Below are 6,787 nucleotides of genomic sequence, written 5' to 3'. Positions count from 1 at the left end.
CGCCTGAATTTATTCAAAACACTAAATAATTACATGATTTGTTTCCATGAATCCATAGTCACACCATTTTATATTTTGAGCCACAGCATCCGATACTTAATATATACTACTCAAAAGAAGTTAAGGATCACCTGATTCTTTCATATTACAATAGTTAATCCCACATGCTATGACAGATTAACATTACCAATATGAAAGAATCGGGTGATCCTTAACTTCTTTTGAGTAGTATATATATATCACCGCATAATGAAGAACGATAAAACATTGTCCTTTGATGACGTCATTTCTTGAGATTCGAATATGCGCTCGCAACTTGATGAGCGATTCGTTGTGCAGAGTTGCGTCCCCTGGACACGCCAGAAACCTATGATTATCCCGGTTCGCCCCGATTATGTTTCTAGGTTTTGTCAGCACCATACCCGTGCTCGTGGGTTTCACCGAAGTGGTAAACGTCTGAGACCTGCATCCCTCCCATATTAAGCTGACACGCCGTGATATAACTGGAATACTGTTAAAAGCGGCGTAAACCCAACTCACTCACTCACTCACACGTAACTTGATGACGTCGTATATTGGACGTTCCTTTCAGATTGGAGTGTCAAGTGAGTTGTTCCCCACAGATGTAGCTGGGCTACGCAGATAAAAGCCATGGCCGACCGATCGCATCCATTAGCGGGAGAGATATGACAATCGGTATGGGAGAAAAGCTAAGGTACAGGTAATCGACCAGAGGATTGTAAGAATATACGGGAAATAACCGCCTGTATATACTGAGGGAGTCATCATTCTTTAAATACGGGTAAGTAGTTTTAAAGCTGGCACATGTTATCATCATCCTTGCAGAGAGTGTACATAATCTTCATATCTCATATAAGAGCAAAACATAGTATTAATATACACAGCTGTGCCCTATGTCCAATCCGATCTCTATCGTGTTTGTTCTTGAACTGTTTGATTGGCATTTTAGCAAGTTTGTAAATTACAGTTAAGACAAAATATTTTAGGGATGGCAACTTGATTCCATAATGATGCGTCGTTTCTGTACAGATCCTTATGCCTTTGTCAGGCTACAGCGCGTTTATTATATTCGTGTTCCGTGTCTTGAATCTGGAGTATTGCAAGATGGATCATTTACTCATTCAATGACCCACATTCGGTGACAGAGCTTGTGTGTGCGTGTGCGTATGACTGTGAGTGCGTGCGTGCACGACCACAGAAACGGGGGGAGATGAACACGGGGCTCGCCTGAGTTGGAGTGATCCACTATTTGATATAAACGTACAAGTCTTTCATGTTCAAACAGTATCGCTTTTATTCGGGGACAAACAGGACAGTAGGTCCATTTTCCCTCTCTAGACATCTTTATCTCGCTCAACAGAAGGCCCACGCTTGTCTCAGTGCATAATGAGCAGGGGTTTCCAGGGTCATTAGGCCATCAGGGGCCGGCCATGAGAAGACATCGGGGATATCAGATGACTCCAAGAACATACGTCATCAGGAACCAGGTCATCTGGAGCTATAGGGGGTCGGTCATGAGAAGACATCGGGGATATCAGATGACACCAAGAACATACGTCAACAGGATCTAGGTCATCTGGGGCTATAGGGGGCAGGTCATGAGAAGGCATCGGGGATATCAGATGGCACCAGGAACATACGTCAACAGGGACTAGGTCATCTGGGCCTATAGGGGGCAGGCCATACGAACGCACCGGGGATATCAGATGACACCAAGAACATATTTCAGGGCCACCAGAGACTCACAAGGGACATCAGGGACTATGTATCGGGGGACAGGACATCAGGAGACTTTATGGGAAATGGTGATATCAGCACCATCCTGGGGACCACACGCCGCCGTGGAGAACTGGTTCAGCTGATGGTGAACATTGTCAGGGACCATCAAATTACGGTACTGGTTAATCTTGAGTTTCAGCTTAGCGACCACCTCGGGCTCCTGCAGGGCTATGTTCCTCCGCTCTGTGGGGTCCCCTGAAACAACAGCACGATTCAAGAGAGGGGATTAGGAGATAATCCCTTTGTGTCTGCGATGTTGAAGTTTCAGGTTAACTTGAAAACACAGTAGATACATGTCAATCATAAATGCTGTAAATAACTGGACGTTATTTACAATACAAATGAATCTTTTCATCACAGAAATGTACTGCTTATCTAGAATGGTTTCCACGACAAGACAAAGCGTCTGGGGTAAGTAAAGCTGTATACCTAATGAACCTCAATTTCATGTGGAGTACTTTGTCCATGGGTTTAAAGCTCTCTCTGTATACTCATCAAGTTCGACAGCTGTTCAGTGATAATCCTCTTTACCTCTCAAGTTATACATCTGCTATGTCAAGCCTTCTTACCTCTCAGGTTATACAGCTACAGCTGTTGTGTGAAGCCTTCTTATCTCTCAGGTCATACAGCTGCTTTGTCAAGCCTTCTTACCCCTCAGATGATACAGATGTTGTGTTAAGCCTTCTTCACTCTCAGGGCCTAGATTTTTTAAATGATCTTAGCTAAGATAAATCTTAACAACTTACGTTCAAAGATAAGATATCTTAAGGTTAAGATAAGATAGATTTTCGAAACTATCGTAAACCTGTCGCAGATCGCTCAGAGCTACGATACCTATCGTAACTCTGACAGAGAACTAATTTGTGTTGGAGATAGAAAAGCAAGTGCACCGAAAATGCATGTATTTTGTTGTTGTAATATTGTATTTTATATCCTTTGATTTACATCTTTTTGGTTTAAATATTGTGTGTTTTATAATGAGAGTTGATCTAAATCCAAATAAAAATAAATATAAAATATAACAAAAAACACTGTTAAGAAATTAATATTGTAATTGGAAATAAACTCAGAACTGTGACCTATGAAAATGTTGTTTTTTGCAGGATAAACTCAAACAGTGCTTCCAAGAGGGATTGGATGGAAGTTAAAAAGAAGTGGACAGGCATGAAGTAATGCAATGTTAGATTTTGATGTTAAATTCTACTAAGATAATTATTTTTGGATCTTGCAGCTGCTATTGACTCATTACATGAAACATTAATGTATAACGATTTTGATCATATTGTTTCTTTTCAAGAAGTCAAACAAGGAAACGAGCAGCGAGTCAAAAAAGGAAGAAGACGAAAACAGGAGGTGGGCCTCCACCAATGGAAGATCTTAACCATGTTGAACAAATGGTATGTAATAGTTGTTTTATGGTAATGCATACAATTCAGTATATGTTATTATATATGATATTAACAACTGGATAAACAGGTTACAACATTCAAATTTACATCCTAAATAAGGTTATGTATGAAACAAAATGAGTTATGTGTGTAAAAAGAATACAATGAAAAGAATAAATGTTGTATTTGGGCTTTAAGATTGTGTCACTGATACCACCATGCCAAATAGAGGGATGTGAGGGCGGAATGGAAAGTGAAGAATGTAAGTACATTAAGATGTTATTTAGGACATATTATGTATTATGTTTTACAATGGAAAAGTAAAACCATTTGCTATTTATGACAAACAATGTTGCATATACTATTTGTAAAAAAATACTTAAGTTGGTGTTTTTATTATTATTGATTATTCTGGAATTATATTTATAATGTTTTGTAATCTACATTTTAGTAGTACGCGTGTCTGGTGACCATCCGCTGAATATGGCCGAGCATTTTGATGTTTTTGGTCTTATTTATTTAAAACTTTGGATTCTTGATTGATAACATATTTAATAGATATAAGAAGTCAAAATTTAAATTGCTGACAATACTTCATTGTTCCTGTGCCTTTGTATTATTCTTACTTTTTTTGTATTTTTCAGTAATTTCTGAAGTCTGACTGCTTCATTTCAAACAGTTTGTTATGAGAAACATAAATCAAGTATATTCATCCAGTGGAGACATGTATATACAACAGAACAATACGTTTATACAGCAGCAGCATTATGACGAAAATAGCAGTCAAATTTTGTTTTAAATTATACACATTCAATTGACGTGATTAGTCAAGGATAGCTGTATGAATGAAAGATATGCAAATATGCTAATATGGAAGAGAATAGGTGTGAGCAATGATTTTTCAACATACTATTCCATAACTGTGGATGATGATGATGATTATTATGATGATTATGATGGTGATTTGTTACAGAAGATCATGTGAGTGGTTGCTCCTCTGTGCCACAAACAGCAGTAAGTGCCAAAAGTCTGCCACAATCAGTTGCCTCGGGTGGGTAGTATTAGAAATATAACATTGAGAGATTAAAGTTTTTGTATTTGCCATGTTTCAAGATTCGTAAGACAAATTGTAAACATAAGATATTTCTCATGTGTCATTTAGTAAACATTTCAGTATTAATTTAAATATTTCATTACAATTGCAACTGATCAAACTATTCTTGTCCCAGGGAAACCTAAAGGTCAGATCATCCAAATCGAGGAGGAACAACTGGAGGTATTGGAGGGAATTTTGAGAGCACAAAATGAATTGGTTGATGTGGAGAGGAGGAAGCTGCAATTGGAAGAAGAAGAAAAATGTCAATTCTGAGAAATATTTATGCTGACAAAAGTTTGTCACCCATTATCAATTTCTATTAGATCACTGTCAAGGCTCCACTGTGTGTAGCCTATTACTTGTAAAATATGTACAGCCTATCACATGTACATATGTTTCATAAGTTGTTGTTATTTTGAAAATAAATGATGCCATTAAGATAAGTGGGTGATGTTTTGTTTCAAATTTTAATATAATATAAATGTAAAAAAGAGAAGCTAACATTTTCTGTAACATTTAACTTTTGATTGTATTGGGGCATTATAACTTACATAATGATTGATATGTGGTGCTCAACTTAAAAGATAACAACCAACTTTAATAACACCATCCATATCCTCATCATCTGCATTTGGGGGTGGAGGGATATGCTTGTCAATACAGTAATTGTGCAGCTGGGCTGCAACATACACAATCCTGTGACACTGTTTTACCCCACACCAGAGACTGCCAGTTGATTTGTGGAGACAACTGCAAATAGTATATAGCAATGTTTATTAGTCCTATGATCATAATTATTTGAGAAATTACAAGTTATAAATGTCTTTGAATATTATTTGAACTGAAACCACTGAAGAATCAATGTTATTAAAAACAATTTCCTGGTTACTTTATACATCACATCAACTGCTTGTGAACTTATTTATTCAAACTATAATTTGATTTATTTGAATTATTTCTATAACGTTTCTATAAGGTCATCTAACCGAAATCGTGATTTCAGGAGGCCAAAAGCTATCTCCACTGTATTCCGAGTCCAGCAGTTGGCAGAGTTGAATTTTTCCTCAGATCTGTTCTGGGGATGTGCAACTGGTGTAATTATCCAAGGTCTGCAAGCGTAACTGGGAAGGAAATGTCGAATTAATCTATATTTTTTAATATTTAAAATATATCTTTCAATAAATCAACTTGATACATACTTGCATTTTGCCAATTTGTCACTATTATATTGTTAAAAGCCATGAATAATATCATTACACGGAATCGCCAAGCAACCCCCTCCCAGGTGATGGTTTTCCATGGCAATGCCGATCTGACTGTTGGTCAACATAAATGCATCATGGGTAGATCCTGGCCACTTGCACACAATGTTCAAAAATCTGAAAAATTATGAAGGAATGTTTTCTCCTTGAAATAAGTACTTTAACCTTTTTGCTATTATTACTTGGTTCCCAATCTCTTTAAATAATTAATTGTACTTCACATCTTTTACAATATTACTATTTATGTAGCATATCTTTTAAATAAAACATTTTTAATTAAAAAACATAGTATCTTTAAACACATGTCAGTGTGAACATAATTAATATGCTGATAAAGTTGACACATTTTCGGCACAGTAGTATTACAGAAATATATATTTTGTTTTGACACAAGGCTGAGCAAAAAAAATAAATGTGAAGATTTTTTGGAGGGGGCTTCATTGATTTCACAGTTTCATAACCTATGCTCTCTCTATTTATATATTGAACGGCACAATTACAAATTGTGGTTTAGCATTGTTTTCCTATTATGTTAACATCGCTAATTTGGATGTTAAGTATCAAATTTCAATTTTATTGCGTTTAATTCAAACATAACGTTCTTCAAATATCCTCAAAGGTGCCCCATATGTATACAAAACGTCAACCTTTACAGGCTCTCTCATTTTCATTGGTGTAATCGTGACCTAGGTGGCGTTGAGTGTAAATGTCAAGGCCGGGTGTGAAAGCGCAAGGTATTCAATGTTTTGTATCTTTTACATAAGTATATGACACTGTACATGTATTTTTGTTTTATTTATTCACACCGTAGCTCGGCATCACATATACCTTGGATATTTATGGCATGGTAGCCTTTCCGACTGACGTATGCCACTTCCTCATTGGCCGGAGGTCGCTTGGTGGGGACAAGTGTGCCGTCCACACATCCCAAAACATTGTGAAAGCCGGCTATTTTATAAAAAGTTTCTTTCACGCGTCTTTTTGAGGTAGCGTCATTGGGGAATTTTATGGAATTCAAAGAGCTGCATAAGGCAGCAATTGTGTCACGAATGCACGCTGACACACTTGATTGTGTGATGCCATGCATGTCCGCCGACTGAAAACAACCCTCAGATAAAAATCTTAGTGTCACAAGCACTTGGATCTCGGGTGTGAGGGGACGGGAACGCTCAGTGTGTCGCTAGATAAAAGGACAGTTAAGTTAAGTTGAATATCGCCTGGCGATGCATTCTGTAGCGGGA

At 37.3% G+C, this 6,787-nt stretch overlaps 2 long non-coding RNA genes across 2 annotated transcripts; one reads left to right on the top strand and one right to left on the bottom strand.

Moving 5' to 3' along the window:
• Positions 1-1,297: 1,297 nt before the first annotated feature.
• Positions 1,298-2,795, bottom strand: LOC125378596. The gene is made up of 2 exons (XR_007220350.1): positions 2,370-2,795; positions 1,298-1,995 (listed from the first exon to the last, which is right to left on the bottom strand). It is a non-coding gene; the product is annotated as an uncharacterized LOC125378596 (long non-coding RNA).
• A 44-nt stretch (positions 2,796-2,839) lies between these two features.
• On the top strand, positions 2,840-4,656 carry LOC124124753. Its single transcript, XR_006859539.2, has 5 exons — positions 2,840-2,969; positions 3,098-3,197; positions 3,387-3,450; positions 4,162-4,239; positions 4,418-4,656. It is a non-coding gene; the product is annotated as an uncharacterized LOC124124753 (long non-coding RNA).
• The last annotated feature ends 2,131 nt before the right edge of the window (positions 4,657-6,787 follow it).

This window comes from Haliotis rufescens, unplaced genomic scaffold, assembly GCF_023055435.1.
Source record: "Haliotis rufescens isolate VD_foot unplaced genomic scaffold, xgHalRufe1.0.p SCAF_13, whole genome shotgun sequence".
NCBI classification, from domain to species: domain Eukaryota; kingdom Metazoa; phylum Mollusca; class Gastropoda; order Lepetellida; family Haliotidae; genus Haliotis; species Haliotis rufescens.
Note: the sequence above shows the minus strand (reverse complement) of the source record. Positions and strands in the feature narration are given on the sequence as shown.